Source organism: Anomaloglossus baeobatrachus, chromosome 2, assembly GCF_048569485.1.
Source record: "Anomaloglossus baeobatrachus isolate aAnoBae1 chromosome 2, aAnoBae1.hap1, whole genome shotgun sequence".
NCBI lineage: Eukaryota > Metazoa > Chordata > Amphibia > Anura > Aromobatidae > Anomaloglossus > Anomaloglossus baeobatrachus.
In genome coordinates, this window is record NC_134354.1 from 788,387,270 (window position 1) to 788,410,154 (window position 22,885).

The 22,885-nt window shown below is 50.5% G+C and overlaps 1 protein-coding gene across 4 annotated transcripts in view; it reads left to right on the top strand.

Moving 5' to 3' along the window:
* SLCO2B1 (solute carrier organic anion transporter family member 2B1) overlaps window positions 1-22,885 on the top strand; it is a 185,305-nt gene that overhangs the window by 46,862 nt on the left and 115,558 nt on the right. The window contains exon 1 of one of the 4 annotated variants that reach the window (XM_075337647.1): window positions 5,058-5,140. The exons of the other annotated variants lie outside the window; for them this stretch is intronic. The gene's annotated coding sequence lies outside the window, so the exon portion shown is untranslated. Of the gene's footprint in view, window positions 1-5,057; window positions 5,141-22,885 lie in introns of those variants that run through there. 4 annotated transcript variants of the gene reach the window in all.

Consider the following 22,885-nt stretch of genomic DNA (forward strand, 5'->3'; position numbering starts at 1 on the left):
GTCTCCCTCGTTGACACTAACTGGGCCACACACACCCCACTTGACTGGCATCGGTTGACCCCCCCTTTTGACAAAGAAAAAGATGCTTTGCATGAAGCACTCTCAAAAATACGCGTGCCTTTCCCGTCCCCTGGCTGACCCAGGGGAAGAAAAGTCCTCTGAGAGCCATGACTTGTTCATCTTGGTTCTTTTAGAGACACAGCGAGGGGACTCCAACCACAGTCTCCCTCGTTGCCACTAACTGGGCCACACACACCCCACTTGACTGGCATCGGTTGACCCCCCCTTTTGACAAAGAAAAAGATGCTTTGCATGAAGCACTCTCAAAAATACGCGTGCCTTTCCCGTCCCCTGGCTGACCCAGGGGAAGAAAAGTCCTCTGAGAGCCATGACTTGTTCATCTTGGTTCTTTTAGAGACACAGCGAGGGGACTCCAACCACAGTCTCCCTCGTTGCCACTAACTGGGCCACACACACCCCACTTGACTGGCATCGGTTGAGCCCCCTTTTGAAAAAGAAAAAGATGCTTTGCATGAAGCACTCTCAAAAATACGCGTGCCTTTCCCGTCCCCTGGCTGACCCAGGGGAAGAAAAGTCCTCTGAGAGCCATGACTTGTTCATCTTGGTTCTTTTAGAGACACAGCGAGGGGACTCCAACCACAGTCTCCCTCGTTGCCACTAACTGGGCCACACACACCCCACTTGACTGGCATCGGTTGAGCCCCCTTTTGAAAAAGAAAAAGATGCTTTGCATGAAGCACTCTCAAAAATACGCGTGCCTTTCCCGTCCCCTGGCTGACCCAGGGGAAGAAAAGTCCTCTGAGAGCCATGACTTGTTCATCTTGGTTCTTTTAGAGACACAGCGAGGGGACTCCAACCACAGTCTCCCTCGTTGCCACTAACTGGGCCACACACACCCCACTTGACTGGCATCGGTTGAGCCCCCCTTTTGACAAAGAAAAAGATGCTTTGCATGAAGCACTCTCAAAAATACGCGTGCCTTTCGCCTCCCCTGGCTGACCCAGGGGAAGAAAAGTCCTCTGAGAGCCAGGTCCACATTGTCAGTGGACAGACACGTGTGCTTATCTGCCAGCAGACCCCCAGCAGCACTGAAGACAGGTTCCGAGAGAACGCTGGCTGCAGGACACGACAAGATCCTCAAGGCGTACGTGGCGAGCTCAGGCAATTTATCCAGATTGGAAGCCTAAAATGAGCAGGGCTCAAGTTGCACAATAATGGAATCGATGTTTCTTTGCATATACTCATATATCTGTGTGTCTCCCTCTTTTTCCTTGTCCAGCTGTTTTGTTTTCACATGAGTATATGTCCTTGTCACTTTCCCATGTGTTTGTGTTATGTTGTGAGTTGTTTGTCACCTTTTGGACACCTTTCAGGGTGTTTTCTAGGTGTTTTACTGTGTTTGTGATTGCCTGCCATTGTTTCCTATGGGCTCGAGTTCGGTTCGTCGAACGTTCGACGAGCCGAACTCGAGCCAGACCCCCCGTTCGGCGAACCGCCTCGAGCCGAACCGGGACCGGTTCGCTCATCTCTAGTCATAAACTACAGCACAGTACTAACAGCATGTCCTAATGTGCAGTGATTAATTACATTCTTGTACATAGGGGGCAGTATTATAGCAGTTATATTCTAGTACATAGGGGCAGTATTATAGTAGTTATATTATTGTACATAGGGGGCAGTATTATAGCAGTTATATTCTAGTACATAGGGGCAGTATTATAGCAGTTATATTCTTGTACATAGGGGCAGTATTATAGTAGTTATATTCTTGTACATAGGGGCAGTATTATAGCAGTTATATTCTAGTACATAGGGGCAGTATTATAGTAGTTATATTATTATACATAGGGGGCAGTATTATAGCAGTTATATTCTTGTACATAGGGGCAGTATTATAGTAGTTATATTCTTGTATATAGGAGCAGTATTATAGTAGTTATATTCTTGTACATAGGGGCAGTATTATAGTAGTTATATTCTTGTACATATGGGCAGTATTATAGTAGTTATATTCCTGTACATAGGGGCAGTATTATAGTAGTTATATTCTTGTATATAGGAGCAGTATTATAGTAGTTATATTCTTGTACATAGTGGGCAGTATTATAGTAGTTATATTCTTGTACATAGGAGCAGTATTATAGTAGTTATATTCTTGTACATAGGGGCAGTATTATAGTAGTTATATTCTTGTATATAGGAGCAGTATTATAGTAGTTATATTCTTGTATATAGGGGCAGTATTATAGTAGTTATATTCTTGTATATAGGAGCAGTATTATAGTAGTTATATTCTTGTACATAGGAGCAGTATTATAGTAGTTATATTCTTGTACATAGGGGCAGTATTATAGTAGTTATATTCCTGTACATAGGGGCAGTATTATAGTAGTTATATTCTTGTATATAGGAGCAGTATTATAGTAGTTATATTCTTGTACATAGGGGCAGTATTATAGTAGTTATATTCTTGTATATAGGGGCAGCATTATAGTAGTTATATTCTTGTATATAGGAGCAGTATTATAGTAGTTATATTCTTGTACATAGGGGCAGTATTATAGTAGTTATATTCTTGTATATAGGAGCAGTATTATAGTAGTTATATTCTTGTACATAGGAGCAGTATTATAGTAGTTATATTCTTGTACATAGGGGCAGTATTATAGTAGTTATATTCTTGTACATAGGGGCAGTATTATAGTAGTTATATTCTTGTACATAGGGGCAGTATTATAGTAGTTATATTCTTGTACATAGGGGCAGTATTATAGTAGTTATATTCTTGTATATAGGGGCAGTATTATAGTAGGTATATTCTTGTACATAGGAGCAGTATTATAGTAGTTATATTCTTGTACATAGGGGCAGTATTATAGTAGTTATATTCTTGTATATAGGGGCAGTATTATAGTAGTTATATTCTTGTACATAGGAGCAGTATTATAGTAGTTATATTCTTGTACATAGGGGGCAGTATTATAGCAGTTATATTCTTGTACATAGGGGCAGTATTATAGTAGTTATATTCTTGTATATAGGGGGCAGTATTTTAGTAGTTATATTCTTGTACATAGGGAGCAGTATTATAGTAGTTATATTCTTGTACATAGGAGCAGTATTATAGTAGTTATATTCTTGTACTAGGGGCAGTATTATAGTAGTTATATTCTTGTACATAGAGGGCAGTATTATAGTAGTTATATTCTTGTACATAGGGGGCAGTATTATAGTAGTTATATTCTTGTATATAGGAGCAGTATTATAGTAGTTATATTCTTGTACATAGGGGCAGTATTATAGTAGTTATATTCTTGTACATAGGAGCAGTATTATAGTAGTTATATTCTTGTACATAGGGGGCAGTATTATAGTAGTTATATTCTTGTACATAGGGGCAGTATTATAGTAGTTATATTCCTGTATATAGGGGCAGTATTATAGTAGTTATATTCTTGTATATAGGGGCAGTATTATAGTAGTTATATTCTTGTATATAGGGGCAGTATTATAGTAGTTATATTCTTGTACATAGGAACAGTATTATAGTAGTTATATTCTTGTACATAGGGGGCAGTATTATAGTAGTTATATTCCTGTATATAGGGGGCAGTATTATAGTAGTTATATTCTTGTACATAGGGAGCAGTATTATAGTAGTTATATTCTTGTACATAGGGGGCAGTATTATAGTAGTTATATTCTTGTACATAGGGGCAGTATTATAGTAGTTATATTCTTGTATATAGGGGCAGTATTATAGTAGTTATATTCTTGTACATAGGGGGCAGTATTATAGTAGTTATATTCTTGTACATAGGGGCAGTATTATAGTAGTTATATTCTTGTACATAGGGGGCAGTATTATAGTAGTTATATTCCTGTATATAGGGGGCAGTATTATAGTAGTTATATTCTTGTACATAGGGAGCAGTATTATAGTAGTTATATTCTTGTACATAGGGGGCAGTATTATAGTAGTTATATTCTTGTACATAGGGGCAGTATTATAGTAGTTATATTCTTGTATATAGGGGGCAGTATTATAGTAATTATATTCTTGTACATAGGGGGCAGTATTATAGTAGTTATATTCTTGTACATAGGGGCAGTATTATAGTAGTTATAGTCTTGTATATAGGGGCAGTATTATAGTAGTTATATTCTTGTACATAGGGGCAGTATTATAGTAGACATATTCTTGTACATAGGGGCAGTATTATAGTAGTTATATTCTTGTACATAGGGGCAGTATTATAGTAGACATATTCTTGTACATAGGGGGCAGTATTATAGTAGTTATATTCTTGTACATAGGGGCAGTATTATAGTAGTTATATTCTTGTATATAGGGGCAGTATTATAGTAGTTATATTCTTGTACATAGGGGGCAGTATTATAGTAGTTATATTCTTGTACATAGGGGCAGTATTATAGTAGTTATATTCTTGTACATAGGGGGCAGTATTATAGTAGTTATATTCCTGTATATAGGGGGCAGTATTATAGTAGTTATATTCTTGTACATAGGGAGCAGTATTATAGTAGTTATATTCTTGTACATAGGGGGCAGTATTATAGTAGTTATATTCTTGTACATAGGGGCAGTATTATAGTAGTTATATTCTTGTATATAGGGGGCAGTATTATAGTAATTATATTCTTGTACATAGGGGGCAGTATTATAGTAGTTATATTCTTGTACATAGGGGCAGTATTATAGTAGACATATTCTTGTACATAGGGGCAGTATTATAGTAGTTATATTCTTGTACATAGGGGCAGTATTATAGTACTTATATTCCTGTATATAGGGGCAGTATTATAGACACCAGGAGCGATGTGTCACCTTTCCCACCTCCAGTGATATTACTCCTCTCTCCATGTCTGTGTTTTCTTCTATAGTTGCTTTTATGACTTCTGCCCTTTGGTCGCTGGTTTCTTACCTCTCGTGGTGAGTATGAAGCTTCTCTGCTTTGTGTGATACATTGTTTATAAACACTTGTGTTCTCTTCTTGGAATTCTCAGGACTTTCTTGTCTTCATATCTCGGAGGTAATGATAATGCTCCGTCCCCTTTTACCGGTTTCTGTGCCTCCGGCCGCCCCTTCTATAATCCGGTAGGTGGTCGGGTATCTGTACGTTCCTCTGCTTTTTCTCCTTTCCTCACTATTCCTGTTGGGTGGGCTTTGCACACTACGAGATGTCGGTGGGGTTAAATTGAAAGTGACGCACATCCGGCATCGCATGCGACATCGCAGTGTGTAAAGCCTAGATAATACGATTAACGAGTGCAAAAGCGTCGTAATCGTATCATCGGTGCAGCGTCGGCGTAATCCATAATTACGCTGACGCGACGGTCCGATGTTGTTCCTCGCTCCTGCGGCAGCACACATCGCTGTGTGTGAAGCCGCAGGAGCGAGGAACATCTCCTACCGGCGTCACCGCGGCTTCCGTAGGATATGCGGAAGGAAGGAGGGGGGCGGGATGTTTACATCGCACTCATCTCCGCCCCTCCGCTCCTATTGGCCGCCTGCCGTGTGACGTCGCAGTGACGCCGCACGACCCGCCCCCTTAACAAGGAGGCGGGTCGCCGGCCAGAGCGACGGTCGCAGGACAGGTGAGTCCATGTGAAGCTGCCGTAGCGATAATGTTCGCTACGGCAGCTATCACAAGATATCGTACCTGCGACGGGGGCGAGGACTATCGTGCTCGGCATCGCAGCATCGGCCTGCGATGTCGCAGCATGCAAAGTGCCCCTTAAGCGGGCTTTACACACTGCGATATCGGTCCCGATATCGCTAGTGTGGGTACCCGCCCCCATCTGTTGCGCGACACGGGCATATCGCTGCCCGTGCCGCACAACATCGCCCAGAGCCGTCACACATACTTACCTGTCCGGCGACGTCGCTGTGACCGGCGAACCGCCTCCTTTCTAAGGGGGCAGTCCGTGCGGGGTCACAGCGACGTCACTGAAGCGTCACTGAACCGCCGCCCAATAGCAGCGGAGGGGCGGAGATGAGCGGGACGTAACATCCCGCCCACCTCCTTCCTTCCGCATAGCGGCCGGGAGGCAGGTAAGGGGAGCTTCCTCGTTCCTGCGGTGTCACACGGAGCGATGTGTGCTGCCGCAGGAATGAGGAACAACTTCGTTACTGCTGCAGTAACGATTTTTAAGAATGGACCCCCATGTCGCTGATTAGCGATTTTGCACGTTTTTTTGCAACGATGCAAAATCGCTTATCGGTGTCACACGCAACGGCATCGCTAATGCGGCCGGATGTGCGTCACAAATTCCGTGACCCCAACGACTCCGCATTAGCGATGTCGCAGCGTGTAAAGCCCCCTTTAGTCTTTGCAGCGTTTATCTGACAATCCTGAATGTGTTGTATCCTCTTGTCAATCCGTCCTAAAACCTTCCCTACAAGTGAGAAAGACGTCCGCCATTCCTATTAATATCTATTAGGCTCTGTGCGCACGCTGCAGATTAGGTGCAGAAATCTGCACCAAATAACGCATCTTTTGGCAGAGAAAAGCACCAAAAAACATGTTTTTTGGGTTTTTTTGGGTCATTTTTGTGCTATAAATTGTTTTTGTGAAACCAATGGCTGGAAGGCAAAACACAGGAAAAAAACACACGAATAATTGACATGCTGCACAGGAAAAAAACACACCAATAAAACACACCAATAATTGACATGCTGCACAGTAAAAAAAACGCACCAATAAAACACACCAATAATTGACATGCTGCGCAGGAAAAAAAACACACCAATAAAACACACCAATAATTGACATGCTGCGCAGGAAAAAATCGCACCAATAATTGACATGCTGCGCCGTGAAAAAATGCACCAATAATTGACATGCTGCGCAGGAAAAAAACGCACCAATAATTGACATGCTGCGCAGGAAAAAAACGCACCAATAATTGACATGCTGCGCAGGAAAAAAACACGCCAATAATTGACATGCTACGCAGGAAAAAAACACGCCAATAATTGACATGCTGAGCAGGAAAAATATGCAACAACAATTGACATGCTGCGCAGCAAGGAAAAAAGAAGCAGCGTGTGTACAGCTCATAGACTTTGCTGGGATAAGGAGATACGTGCAGATTTGGGCAACAAACTGCACCCAAAAAATGCATCACAAACACAGCGTGTGCACAAGGCCTTAGGGTCAGCCATGCCTGCTTGTTATTTGTATGGGGGGATAATTTTTATTTCTATAGCGCCAACATATTCCGCAGCGGTTTATAATCCAGAAGAGACATTACAGATAATATCAGACATTACAGAGTAACATAATTCACCATAAACTAGGAGGAGAAAGGTTCCTGGTCCCAAGGTACAATCTATGAGGAAATAGGGGAGGAGGGGGACAAAAGGTAAAAGGTACAAAGTCTCGTATTGTCTGGTTTGGCCATCAGTATAAAAAAGGGGATTCACACAGTGCCGCATGAACCGGTCACCAACCGCTATGTACAGGACCGGGTACAGAGTGCACAGTGTAACCAGACGATGAAAAGGACCAGATTTTGAAGAAAATGTTGTAAGGGCAAAACATGTAACATGTAAGGGCAAAAAGAGAGGAGATGTAGGTCAGTGCAGAACTGTGGAGAGGACGGGTAGGTGATAGAGAGGAGGAGATGTCGGGAGGTGCAGAACGGTGGAGAAGATGGGTAGGGTGACAGAGATGAGGGAGGAGATGTAGGGCGGTGCAGACCTGTGGAGAGGACGGGTAGGGTGATAGACAGAGATGAGGGAGGAGATGTAGGGCGGTGCAGACCTGTGGAGAGGACGGGTAGGGTGATAGGTAGAGATGAGGGAGGAGATGTAGGGGGGTGCAGACCTGTGGAGAGGACGGGTAGGGTGATAGACAGAGATGAGGAGGAGATGTAGGGGGGTGCAGACCTGTGGAGAGGACAGGTAGGGTGATAGATAGAGATGAGGGAGGATATGTAGGGGGTGCAGAACTGTGGAGAGGACAGGTAGGGTGATAGATAGAGATGAGGGAGGAGATGTAGGGCGGTGCAGACCTGTGGAGAGGACAGGTAGGGTGATAGGTAGAGATGAGGGAGGAGATGTAGGGCGGTGCAGACCTGTGGGGAGGACGGGTAGGGTGATAGGTAGAGATGAGGGAGGAGATGTAGGGTGGTGCAGAACTGTGGAGAGGACAGGTAGGGTGATAGATAGAGATGAGGGAGGAGATGTAGGGGGGTGCAGACCTGTGGAGAGGATGGGTAGGGTGATAGGTAGAGATGAGGGAGGAGATGTAGGGGGGTGCAGAACTGTGGGTAGGATGAGTAGGGTGATAGACAGAGATGAGGGAGGAGATGTAGGGCGGTGCAGACCTGTGGAGAGGATGGGTAGGGTGATAGAGATGAGGGAGGAGATCTAGATCGGTGCAGAACTGTGGAGAGGACAGGTAGGTGATAGACAAAGATGAGGAGGAGATGTAGGGCGGTGCAGAACTGTGAAGGGCTTTGTGGGCAAGAGAGATAAGTTTATAGTGTACGTTATAGCAGATGATCAACTAGTGCAGTTGTCGCGGGCGGAGGAGGGGACGCCGCGCTCTCCCACTGCTCGGGTCCGGCTGCCGCGGCCTGCTGCTGCTCGGTGGCTCGAGCGATGGTCCGGATCCCGGGGACTCTAGCGGCGCTCCTCGCCCGTGAGTGAAAGGGGGTTTTTGGGTGTGGGGATTGCTTATTGTCCGTGACGCCACCCACGGTTGTGGTGATTGAGTGTACACCACCGCTGCTCTGGCTGGGGATCCCGGGAGTGATGGTGTGGAGCAGCCAGTTGTTGTGTTGCCCCTCTGTGGGTAGGGGTTGGTGATCCCGGGGCCCAGTGATGGGGTTGGGATGGTGGGCAGGCGGGTAGGGGGCCTGTGGAGATGCAGGGGCACAGGGGCAGCGCTGTGCCGCACGGCACGGAGGTACTCACTCAGCCAGTAAACACGACACAGTTCTCGGTAAACAAACGGCTGGTTGGACGGGTCCCTCAGACGGTTGCGTTGCTGATATCCCCTGCAGTTGACGGTGACGGTCTCTTCCCTGCACCTATGTGTTGTTGTTTGGTAGCGATGGGTTCCCACCAGTAACCCGCTCCCCAGCTTGGATATGAGCCGGAGGAGCTCCACTCTTGCCCGCAGGCGCTGGCCCTGGGAAACTGGTGCCTTGGCGGTGGCGGTGTCTCCCCTTAACGGTCGGACTGTTGCCTTCAATCGGGACTTGGTTGTTGGGAGACAGTCGCCCCCTTCACTGACGGATTTGGCAAATTATGGCAACTCCTAGCCTTGCCGGGATCCGAAAGGCCCCTGCCCTGGTGCTGACTAATCTTCGTATACCGCTCCGGTACCGCCGGGTCACCACCCGTCCACGGTCCTTTCGGCAACCTCCAATCAGTCTCGCCTGCAGACGATCACCGCCGTCTGCCAACCTTGCTGTCTCAGTCCGGGGCACACACCCGGACTAACTTCAGGCTTCTTGCTGTCACTACTCCTACTTTCCTCCTTTACCACTTCACTTTACTTCCTTTCACTTTCAACTCTCAACTCTATCTGCCTGGTTTTCCCGCCTCCAGAGCTGTGAACTCCTTGGCGGGTGGAGCCAACCGCCTGGCCCACCCCCTGGTGTGGACACCAGCCCCTGGAGGAAGGCAACAAGGATTTCTGTTTTGACTTAGTGTGTACCTGCAGGGAATGTGGGGTGCGTGTGGTGTTGTGACCTGTGACCCCTGGCTTGCCCAGGGCGTCACTTTCCCCCTTAGCAAAATGCAGACCGTCCTCGGGCTGCCCGTCCAACACCGGTTTTATTTTCCTTTTGTTTTCTGTGAAAATATGAAAATGGTAACATATTTACAATTTATGACATCATCCCACATCGGGAGGTTCAATTCTTAAACGTTGCTAAACGGTTTACGGTTACGGTCTCCGCTCTCTCCCACCCAAGCAACCTGGCCCTGATGCTGCCCCTAAAACCCAGGCAGCACCCCTTGACCCCAGTCCAGCACAAGTTACCCGAGCGGGATCTGTCCTTCCCCTCCAGAGGGTAGCCACCGGTTCCTGTGGTGGCTGGGCCCCAGCCGGCTCTACTGCGGGCCCTCCCTCCAACCTGCCTCTCCGGAGGCGGCAACTGCGGAAACGGTAAAGGTAAAACAACTTATTTACATGCCACTTAACGTTTGTGGTTGCCCTGCAAGTTCACGGGCTTGTCCATGAGCAGTTCCTCATGCAAAACAACTTGTCAAGCGGTCCCCACGGGGACAACAATGCCGGCTACGGCCGGTTCCCAATCATGGTTGAATCAGGTGAACTTCACGGTTTCATTTTACTTATCATCATTTTAAACTTTTCAAACTTTTTCAAACAAACACAGACAAACCTCTGTTTCCCCCCCCTCCTTTAAAGGACGGTCTCCCTGTACCTAAGTGGGGGTCTACCTAGGTTGGGACGGGTGGACCTCCGCGGTCCGGTGTAAGTAAGGCTAGGCAGTGGGGCAGAGGGAACAATCAGTTCCTCCTCCCTGCTTTCGTGTGGGGCAGGCAGAGGCATAGGGGAGCTGGGTACAGGTTCATCCCTGAGCACTGGCACTGACTCACGGTTGACTTCTCCCATCACTTCTTCATCCACGGGTTGTGGGAACAGTATCACTGGAAGAATCACCGTGTCGTTCTGTGTAGGCCAGTCTGCTTGGAAGTCGCCCATCGCAGTGTGGATCACCTCTTTCGCCTTCTCTGCTGGTAGGGGAACCGGTACTTCTGCCGCCACTCTTAAGGCTGGTGGGCACCTTTTCAGATGGTCCCAGGAAACTGTGGCCAAAGTGCCTCCTTGGTCACGACTGATTTGGTAGGCCTTCCCATCTTCCCATCTTGTGGGCTGTATGACGTACGGGTTTTGTTCCCATTGATCATCCAGCTTGTGGGTTCTCCTCTTCCGCTTCAGTACGACATCTCCGGGCTGAAAAGGGCCAACAGACGCCTTTTGATTAAAGCGCTGCTCCTGCAGTTCCCGACTCCGACTCAAGTTCTTCTCGACATATTCTTGAATCTGCCGGTATTGTACCCTCCGCCGAGTTTCCCATTCAGCTGTCGAAGGGAGTGCTTCTGGGGCCTCCAATCCCATTTCCAGGTCCACTGGCAGGCGGCCGGGGCGAGCCCTCATCAGATATGCTGGGGTGCACTTTGTTGAGCTGGACGGGATATTGTTGTACATATCGACCAAGTCGGGTAGCTTTTCCGGCCACAGGTTCCGCTCTTCCAGCGGTAACGTCTTGAGGAGTCCCAGGACCAAGTGATTCATTTTCTCACACATGCCGTTGGTCTGGGCATGGTAAGGGGTGGTCCGGATCTTCTTACAGCCGTACAACTGGCAGAACTCGTGGAACACCTCTGCTTCAAAAGCCGGGCCTTGGTCAGTAAGCACCTTTTCTGGATATCCATGTGGTCGGCAGAAATAAGCCTGGAACGCTCGAGCGGCAGTTCGACCAGTTAGGTCCTTGACTGGGACAACCACCATGAATCTTGAATAGTGGTCAACGCGTAGGCGTACCCACTTCGGCTGGGGGTGAGCTTGACATGGTCCAGGGCGACCAGTTCCAGCGGCTGATGTGTGATGATCGGGTGTAGGGGCGCCCTCTGGCTGGCCTCGTCCTTCCTCCTCAGCGTGCAAGGACCACACTCTCGGCACCAGGCTTCTACCGACTCCCGCATCCCACTCCAGTAGAACCGCTCTCTCAACAGCATCTCCAGCTTCTTCCACCCGAAGTGTCCGGCACCATCATGGTATGCCCGCAAAACAGTAGCCACATCAGCTAGGGGAATAACCAACTGGCAGATTTTCTCATGAGTCTTCGGGTTGATCAGCTCACGGTACAGCTTCCCTTGATGTAGATACAGCCGTTTCCGTTCCTTCCACAAGCGTTGGGCTTCAGCTGGGGCGGCAGGGTCCATCCCAACGGCACCTTGTTCCACCAGGGTCTTGACGAGGCGGACAGCCGGCGCCTGGTTTTGAGCTTCCTGCCACTCTTGACTGGGCCGTGGGTCCAGGTCCACCCGTTGTTGGTGTACATGTACCTTCTCAGTTGGTGGCTGGTGAAATGCAGGCAACTCGATCTCCTCGAGGTCGTCATCCTCGCACCCTTCTTCTGACAAATGGGGCATTCGGGAGAGTGCATCAGCATTAATGTTGACACGACCAGCTCGGTACTTGATGGTGAAGTCATAGTTGGCTAGCCGGGCCACCCACCGCTGCTCCAACGCGCCCAACTTGGCCGTGTCCAGGTGAGTCAACGGATTGTTGTCCGTGAAAGCGGTGAATTTTGCTGCAGCCAAGTAGTGGCGGAACCGCTCTGTGATAGCCCATACCAATGCCAGGAGCTCGAGCTTGAAGGAGCTGTAGTTCTCAGGGTTCCTTTCAGTTGGCCGAAGCTTCCGGCTAGCATAAGCAATCACTTTCTCCTTCCCATCCTGGACCTGGGACAGGACTGCTCCTAATCCCACATTGCTGGCGTCTGTGTAGAGGATGAACGGGCAGCCATAGTCAGGATACGCTAGGACCTCTTCTCCGGTCAAGGCGGCTTTCAGCTGGCAGAAGGATTCCTCATGCTTTTCTTCCCATACCAGTGGGGCTCCGATGGGTCTACCACCTTTGGTCTGTCCCACGAGGAGATCTTGCATGGGGGCAGCCATCTTCGTGTACCCTTTGATAAAGCGCCGGTAGTACCCCACCAGACCCAGAAACTGCCTTACTTCCCTCACTGTGGTTGGTCTCGGCCAGCCTTGGATGGCAGTGATCTTCTCAGGGTCGGGGGCGACACCTTCTGCACTTACCATGTGCCCCAGGTACTGCACTCTGGGTTTCAGCAGGTGACACTTGGAGGGCTTCAATTTCATCCCGTATTTGGCAAGGGACGCGAACACCTCGGCCAGATGCTCCAGATGGGCTTCATATGTCTGGGAGTACACAATCACATCATCCAAGTATAACAGGACGGTCTCGAAGTTTAGGTGTCCCAGACAGCACTCCATCAGCCGTTGGAAGGTTCCTGGGGCATTGCACAGCCCGAACGGCATACTATTGAATTCACAGAGCCCCATCGGGGTGGTGAAGGCGGTTTTCTCCCGGTCCTCCGGTGCCACTCCCACTTGCCAGTATCCACTGGTAAGGTCAAGGGTAGAGAAGTAATTTGCAGTCCTCAGTGCGGCCAAAGACTCTTCAATACGGGGCAGCGGATAAGCATCTTTATGCGTTATCTGGTTAATCTTCCGGTAGTCCACACACATCCGCATGGTGCCATCCTTCTTCTTGACCAGCACCAACGGGGCAGCCCAGGGACTACAGCTGTCCCGAATAACCCCTGCCTCTTTCATGTTCCTCAACATATCTTTGGCGCACTGATAATGCGCAGGGGGAATAGGCCTGTACCTCTCTTTGATAGGGGGGTGCTCACCGGTGGGGATGTGGTGTTGGACCCCTTTAATCCGCCCAAAGTCTAAGGGATGTTTGCTGAAAAGTTGCTCATACTCCCGCACCACCCTGTACACCCCCTCTTTGTGATGTATAGGGGTATCATCAGTGCCCACATGTAGCTGTTGGTGCCATTCATTTAACTCCCCTTGAGGCGGGTGAGTGCTGGCAGTAGGTGGAGAGACCGGGGGAGCTGCCTCGTGAATCGTGTGGGGATCTAGGGTGAGCAGTTTGGCAAGGGTGGCATACCGGGGAAGCCTGACTTCTTCCTCCCCACAATTCAGCACCCTCACAGGCACTCTCCCCTTCTTTACATCTACCACCCCTCGGGCGGCCATTACGGTGGGCCAGTGTTCAGAGGGCATGGGCTCTATCATGGCAGGGTAGTCACGCCCCTGAGGCCCTACTGCCGCTCTACACCAAATCATCATTTCACTCCTAGGGGGTACAATCAATGGGGCAGCATCCATCACTCTCACTCCACCAATCTCTCCTCCTGTTGAGTTCACATGTTGGCGGTACATCAGGGCTCGGATCTCACGCTGCACAGCTCTCTGTCGGCTCCCCACCGCCGTGGCGGTCAGCTGTTGCAGTAGGGCCAACACATCACCCATGCAGTGCTCCATCACATTGGTTCCTAGCACTATCTTCGGGTTATGGTCACTGGGTTCGTTCATAATCACAATCATACCCTGGTGTTGCAGTTCAGCTCGCCCCACAGTCATAGCCACTTGTTTATACCCCACTTGGGTCAATGGGAGTCCATCAGCGGCAATCAGTGTTATACTAGTATCTGGGGGTGCCAGCTCGTCTGTCCCCCAATACCGCTGGTATAAGGTGTATGGTATGGTGGTTACCTGTGATCCAGTGTCCAAGAGAGCCATCACCGGGATGCCGTCCACAGCCACGGGAATGATGGGACGGGCACCTATATACCGGTCCCACCAGTCTGGAGGGCCACGGGGTTCTACTCCTGAGGATTGGCCCGTGGCCCCAGGGGTTGCTCGTTTAACGGGCACTGTCGGAAGTAATGGCCAGGCTTGTTGCACTTGTAGCAGGTTGAAGGCCTGTTCCGTGAGTTGTTAGCACTCCTCCGCTGCATCCAGGGAACATCCTCAGGGCTGTCGGCGAGCTGTATCCTGGGTGGAGGCTGGGATCTGGTCAAAGGTTGGAGTGCAGCGAGAATCTTGGCGAGGTCTCCGTCCATGCGGCGGACCTGGGCTGCTAGTTCCTCCATTGTGCTGCTGGAAGCTGCAGGTCTTGAAGAGGTTGGTGGAGCAGGGGCCACCACGACGGGGGCTGTCTCAATGGGCCACGAGGCTGGCTCCGAGATTTCCGAAGCTGGGGGTTGCAGTGCTTTAATGGCCTGTTCCTTTAATACAGCAAAGTCCACATCAGGGTGTTCCAGGGCCCACAGCCGGAGCTGCTTGCGATCCTCAGAGGACTTCATCCCCTGCACGAATTGCTCTACCAGCATCTTGTTGCTGTCCGCCTCATTGATGGTATCTACCCGCTTTAGGGTGCGAAGAGCGGTTTGCAGGCGTAAAGCGTAGTCCCGAATGCTATCCACAGGCCGTTGCCGGCACTGGTAAAACTGCATCCTCAGCTCAGCTTCGGTACAGGTCTCAAAGGCAGTCTGTAGCTTCTCAAATATGGTGGCTACAGAGAGCCAGTCCCCCTCGGCCCAGGTCTCCGCTTCCTGCTCAGCCGCGCCAGTTAGCTGGCCCAGCACTACCGCTGCACGTTGCTTATCAGTTAGGGGGTACAATTCTAAAAGCGGATTAAGCTTTTTCCGGAAGACCTGTAAAGCATCAGGTTTCCCGTCATACTGCGGTAGCCAGGTAGCTCCGGGTGCATAGGGCAAGGAGAACGGCATCACCTGGGCGAGAGCGGGGGCCGCGGCACCTCCCGCCAGCGCGGCCGGGACCTGGGCAGGCCCATTCCCATCCACGGGTGCCCCTGCGGCTGCGACCGCCGCTCCTCCCGCGGCTCCGTCGGGCGCAGACATCTTGTTTCCGTCCCCCTTAGCTTCTTTCCGGCCCCTCCTCTATCGGGGCGGGGTTTCGGCCTTCGCGCCTCTGCTACTCGAGAAGACGCTCGAGCGGGAACTCTTCGCGCCAAAGATGGCGGCTTCTGAAATTTTTCGGCCGGACACCTCCGGCGGTAACAAGGCGCACCTCTACCAGACGGCAGAGCGGTAAGATCCTGTTCGTGACGCCAAGTTGTCGCGGGCGGAGGAGGGGACGCCGCGCTCTCCCACTGCTCGGGTCCGGCTGCCGCTGCTGCCGCGGCCTGCTGCTGCTCGGTGGCTCGAGCGATGGGCCGGATCCCGGGGACTCTAGCGGCGCTCCTCGCCCGTGAGTGAAAGGGGGTTTGGGTGTGGGGATTGCTTATTGTCCGTGACGCCACCCACGGTTGTGGTGATTGAGTGTACACCACCGCTGCTCTGGCTGGGGATCCCGGGAGTGATGGTGTGGAGCAGCCAGTTGTTGTGTTGCCCCTCCGTGGGTAGGGGTTGGTGATCCCGGGGCCCAGTGATGGGGTTGGGATGGTGGGCAGGCGGGTAGGGGGCCTGTGGAGGTGCAGGGGCGCAGGGGCAGCGCTGTGCCGCACGGCACGGAGGTACTCACTCAGCCAGTAAACACGACACAGTTCTCGGTAAACAAACGGCTGGTTGGATGGGTCCCTCAGACGGTTGCGTTGCTGATATCCCCTGCAGTTGACGGTGACGGTCTCTTCCCTGCACCTATGTGTTGTTGTTTGGTAGCGATGGGTTCCCACCGGTAACCCGCTCCCCAGCTTGGATATGAGCCGGAGGAGCTCCACTCTTGCCCACAGGCGCTGGCCCTGGGAAACTGGTGCCTTGGCGGTGGCGGTGTCTCCCTTTAACGGTCGGACTGTTGCCTTCAATCGGGACTTGGTTGTTGGGAGTCAGTCGTCCCCTTCACTGACGGATTTGGCAAGTTATGGCGACTCCTAGCCTTGCCGGGATCTGAAAGGCCCCTGCCCTGGTGCTGACTAATCTTCGTATACCGCTCAGGTACCGCCGGGTCACCACCCGTCCACGGTCCTTTCGGCAACCTCCAATCAGTCTCGCCTGCAGACGATCACCGCCGTCTGCCAACCTTGCTGTCTCAGTCCGGGGCACACACCCGGACTAACTTCAGGCTTCTTGCTGTCACTACTCCTACTTTCCTCCTTTACCACTTCACTTTACTTCCTTTCACTTTCAACTCTCAACTCTATCTGCCTGGTTTTCCCGCCTCCAGAGCTGTGAACTCCTTGGCGGGTGGAGCCAACCGCCTGGCCCACCCCCTGGTGTGGACACCAGCCCCTGGAGGAAGGCAACAAGGATTTCTGTTTTGACTTAGTGTGTACCTGCAGGGAATGTGGGGTGCGTGTGGTGTTGTGACCTGTGACCCCTGGCTTGCCCAGGGCGTCACACAATGACTGGCACAGGGCAGAGGCATCGATGAAGCAGCTGGAGAGGAATATCATCCTGCCTGCGGCATTCAGGATGGATTGGAGATGGGAGAGTTTAGTAAGAAGGAGACCGATTAGCAGAGAGTTGCAATACTCCAGACGAGAATGAATAAGAGAGACAGTCAGAGTTTTTGCAGAGTCAAAGTTAAGAAAAGGTTGAACTCTAGAGATGTTTTTGAGGTGGAGGTGACATGGGCGAGTGATCGCATGTGGGGAGCGAAGAAGAGATCTGAGTCAAGTAAGACCCCAAGACAGCGGCGTGCTGCTGGGGGTAATGGTAGAACCACACAGGGAAATGGCAATATTGGGTTTAGAAGGATTAGAAGCAGGGGTGATATTCAGTTAAAATAGCAGCCGGTTCCCAGAAATGGCAAGAAACAGCTAAAGCGATCCGGTTCTCTGTATTCATTTGTGTTAGTGTCTTCAAGACACTGACACAAATGAATCCCCGTACCTCCGCGCCACACTTCCGGGTACAGTGGAGCCTGTCTGCTCCCTGACCCGGCGTGCAGCAACGCGCTGACGCTGCAGAGGTCACGGCAGTGTGGGGAGGTAGCTCCTCCTCCTGCCATCTGTCAGCGTCAGCGTGCAGAGATGAGCCGCGGAGGAGGACGGAGGACAGAGGAGAAGCTGCCAGTGCTTGCAGCAGGTAAGTGCTCAGTGAGCCGAAGATGCAGGGAGCAGGGAGAGGAGCCGCATACAATGGCAGCTATATGTGGCTATATGGGGAGAGGCCACATAAGATGGGAGCGCTATGTGGGGAGAGGCCACATAAGATGGGAGCTATATGGGGAGAGGCCACATAAGATGGGAGCTATATGGGGAGAGGCCACATAAGATGGGAGCGCTATATGGGGAGAGGCCACATAAGGTGAGAGTGCTATGTGGGGAGAGGCCACATAAGATGGGAGCTATATGGGGAGAGGAGCCGCATAAGAGGGGAGCGCTATATGGGGAGAGGGGCCACGTAAGATGGGAGCTATATGGGAAAAGGAGCCATATGGGACAGGATCTGCAGGAGAAAAGGAGCACATGGGATGAGATCTGCAGGGGAAAGGGGCCATAATGGAATGGGATCTGCAGGGGGAGAGGGGCCATAATGGGATGGGATCTGCAGGGGAAAGAGGCCATGATGGGATGGGATCTGCAGGGGGAAAGAGGCCATAATAAGATGGGATCTGCAGGGGGAAAGGGGCCATAATAGGATGGTATCTGCAGGGGGAAAGGGGCCATAATGGGATGGGATCTGCAAGGGGAAAGGGCCATAATGGGATGGGATCTGCAGGGGAAAGAGGCCATAATGGGATGGGATCTGCAGGGGAAAGAGGCCATAATGGGATGGGATCTGCAGGGGGAAATAGGTCATAATGGGATGGGATCTGCAGGGGAAAGAGGCCATGATGGGACGAGATCTGCAGGGGAAAGAGGCCATGATGGGATGGGATCTGCAGGGGAAAGAGGCCATGATGGGATGGGATCTGCAGGGGGAAAGAGGCCATAATGAGATGAGATCTGCAGGGGGAAAGGGGCCATAATAGGATGGTATCTGCAGGGGGAAAGGGGCCATAATGGGATGGGATCTGCAGGGGAAAGAGGCCATAATGGGATGGGATCTGCAGGGGACAGAGGCCATAATGGGATGGGATCTGCAGGGGGAAAGAGGCCATAATGGGATGGGATCTGCAGGGGAAAGAGGCCATGATGGGACGAGATCTGCAGGGGAAAGAGGCCATGATGGGATGGGATCTGCAGGGGAAAAAGGCCATGATGGGATGGGATCTGCAGGGGGAAAGAGGCCATAATGAGATGAGATCTGCAGGGGGAAAGGGGCCATAATAGGATGGTATCTGCAGGGGGAAAGGGACCATAATAGGATGGTATCTGCAGGGGGAAAGGGGCCATAATGGGATGGGATCTGCAGGGGAAAGAGGCCATGATGGGATGGGATATGCAGGGGGAAAGAGGCCATGATGGGATGGGATCTGCAGGGGGAAAGAGCCCATAATGAGATGGGATCTGCAGGGGGAAAGGGGCCATAATAGGATGGTATCTGCAGGGGGAAAGGGACCATAATAGGATGGTATCTGCAGGGGGAAAGGGGCCATAATGGGATGGGATCTGCAGGGGAAAGAGGCCATAATGGGATGGAATCTGCAGGGGGAAAGGGGCCATAATGGCATGGGATCTGCAGGGGAAAGAGGCCATAATGGGATGGGATCTGCAGGGGGAAAAGGGGCCATAATGGGATGTGATCTGCAGGGGAAAGAGGCCATAATGGGATGGGATCTGCAGGGGGAAAGAGGCCATGATGGGATGGGATCTGCAGGGGAAAGAGGCCATGATGGGATGGGATCTGCAGGGGAAAGAGGCCATGATGGGATGGGATCTGCAGGGGAAAGAGGCCATAATGGGATGGGATCTGCAGGGGACAGAGGCCATAATGGGATGGGATCTGCAGGGGGAAAGAAGCCATAATGGGATGGGATCTGCAGGGGAAAGAGGCCATGATGGGACGAGATCTGCAGGGGAAAGAGGCCATGATGGGATGGGATCTGCAGGGGAAAAAGGCCATGATGGGATGGGATCTGCAGGGGGAAAGAGGCCATAATGAGATGAGATCTGCAGGGGGAAAGGGGCCATAATAGGATGGTATCTGCAGGGGGAAAGGGACCATAATAGGATGGTATCTGCAGGGGGAAAGGGGCCATAATGGGATGGGATCTGCAGGGGAAAGAGGCCATGATGGGATGGGATATGCAGGGGGAAAGAGGCCATGATGGGATGGGATCTGCAGGGGGAAAGAGCCCATAATGAGATGGGATCTGCAGGGGGAAAGGGGCCATAATAGGATGGTATCTGCAGGGGGAAAGGGACCATAATAGGATGGTATCTGGAGGGGGAAAGGGGCCATAATGGGATGGGATCTGCAGGGGAAAGAGGCCATAATGGGATGGAATCTGCAGGGGGAAAGGGGCCATAATGGCATGGGATCTGCAGGGGAAAGAGGCCATAATGGGATGGGATCTGCAGGGGGAAAAGGGGCCATAATGGGATGTGATCTGCAGGGGAAAGAGGCCATAATGGGATGGGATCTGCAGGGGGAAAGAGGCCATGATGGGATGGGATCTGCAGGGGAAAGAGGCCATGATGGGATGGGATCTGCAGGGGAAAGAGGCCATGATGGGATGGGATCTGCAGGGGAAAGAGGCCATGATGGGATGGGATCTGCAGGGGGAAAGAGGCCATAATGAGATGAGATCTGCAGGGGGAAAGGGGCCATAATAGGATGGTATCTGCAGGGGGAAAGGGGCCATAATGGGATGGGATCTGCAGGGGAAAGAGGCCATAATGGGATGGGATCTGCAGGGGACAGAGGCCATAATGGGATGGGATCTGCAGGGGGAAAGAGGCCATAATGGGATGGGATCTGCAGGGGAAAGAGGCCATGATGGGACGAGATCTGCAGGGGAAAGAGGCCATGATGGGATGGGATCTGCAGGGGAAAAAGGCCATGATGGGATGGGATCTGCAGGGGGAAAGAGGCCATAATGAGATGAGATCTGCAGGGGGAAAGGGGCCATAATAGGATGGTATCTGCAGGGGGAAAGGGACCATAATAGGATGGTATCTGTAGGGGGAAAGGGGCCATAATGGGATGGGATCTGCAGGGGAAAGAGGCCATGATGGGATGGGATATGCAGGGGGAAAGAGGCCATGATGGGATGGGATCTGCAGGGGGAAAGAGCCCATAATGAGATGGGATCTGCAGGGGGAAAGGGGCCATAATAGGATGGTATCTGCAGGGGGAAAGGGACCATAATAGGATGGTATCTGCAGGGGGAAAGGGGCCATAATGGGATGGGATCTGCAGGGGAAAGAGGCCATAATGGGATGGAATCTGCAGGGGGAAAGGGGCCATAATGGCATGGGATCTGCAGGGGAAAGAGGCCATAATGGGATGGGATCTGCAGGGGGAAAAGGGGCCATAATGGGATGTGATCTGCAGGGGAAAGAGGCCATAATGGGATGGGATCTGCAGGGGGAAAGAGGCCATGATGGGATGGGATCTGCAGGGGAAAGAGGCCATGATGGGATGGGATCTGCAGGGGAAAGAGGCCATGATGGGATGGGATCTGCAGGGGAAAGAGGCCATGATGGGATGGGATCTGCAGGGGAAAAGAGGCCATAATGGGATGGGATCTGCTGGGGAAAGAGGCCATGATGGGATGGGATCTGCAGGGGAAAAGAGGCCATAATGGGATGAGATCTGCAGGGGGAAAAGAGGCCATAATGGGATGGGATCTGTATGGGGAAGGTCCGTTCCAATTTTAGCACGGCTACTTTAGTAATAATTTTTTAAAACTGTAGAAAAACCATTTAATACAATAAGAGTGACAGTGACTGGAACAGCTGGTGCTGGACAGGAGAGGGACGGTACAGGAGGGGAAGGAGATTTTACTTTAAATTACTTGTATTTGTTGGTTGAGGAAACTGCGTGAAAATGGGTGTGGCTAACAAAATGGGTGTGGTTACAGAATGGGTGTGGTTTTCAAATAGGCGGGGTTTACAGAGAACCTGTTGTTAAAAATTTGAATCCCACCCCTGATTAGAAGAGGGTAGAAACATGAGAAGTTCATGGTCAAGGATATACAGTAAAGACGTGAGCCTATATAGTGAGGGGGAATATAAAGACATGAGCCTATGTGAGAGTATATACAGATGTGAGCCCATGTGGGAGTATATACAGATGTGAGCCCATGTGGGAGTATATACAGACATGAGCCCATGTGGGAGTATATGCAGATGTGAGCCCATGTGGGAGTATATACAGATGTGAGCCCATGTGGGAGTATATACAGATGCAAGCCCATGTGGGAGTATATACAGACATGAGCCCATGTGGGAGTATATACAGATGTGAGCACATTTGGGAGTATATACAGATTTGAGCACATGTGGGAGTATATACAGATGCGAGCCATGTGGGAGTATACAGTTAGGTCCAGAAATATTTGGACAGTGACACAAGTTTTGTTATTTTAGCTGTTTACAAAAACATGTTCAGAAATACAATTCTATATATAATATGGGCTGAAAGTGCACACTCCCAGCTGCAATATGAGAGTTTTCACATCCAAATCGGAGAAAGGGTTTAGGAATCATAGCTCTGTAATGCATAGCCTCCTCTTTTTCAAGGGACCAAAAGTAATTGGACAAGGGACTCTAAGGGCTGCAATTAACTCTGAAGGTGTCTCCCTCGTTAACCTGTAATCAATGAAGTAGTTAAAAGGTCTGGGGTTGATTACAGGTGTGTGGTTTTGCATTTGGAAGCTGTTGCTGTGACCAGACAACATGCGGTCTAAGGAACTCTCAATTGAGGTGAAGCAGAACATCCTGAGGCTGAAAAAAAAGAAAAAATCCATCAGAGAGATAGCAGACATGCTTGGAGTAGCAAAATCAACAGTCTGGTACATTCTGAGAAAAAAGGAATTGACTGGTGAGCTTGGGAACTCAAAAAGGCCTGGGCATCCACGGATGACAACAGTGGTGGATGATCGCCCCATACTTTCTTTGGTGAAGAAGAACCCGTTCACAACATCAACTGAAGTCCAGAACACTCTCAGTGAAGTAGGTGTATCTTTCCCTAAGTCAACATTAAAGAGAAGACTCCATGAAAGTAAATACAAAGGGTTCACATCTAGATGCAAACCATTCATCAATTCCAAAAATAGACAGGCCATAGTTAAATTTGCTGAAAAACACCTCATGAAGCCAGCTCAGTTCTGGAAAAGTATTCTATGGACAGATGAGACCAAGATCAACCTGTACCAGAATGATGGGAAGAAAAAAGTGTGGAGAAGAAAGGGAACGGCACATGATCCAAGGCACACCACATCCTCTGTAAAACATGG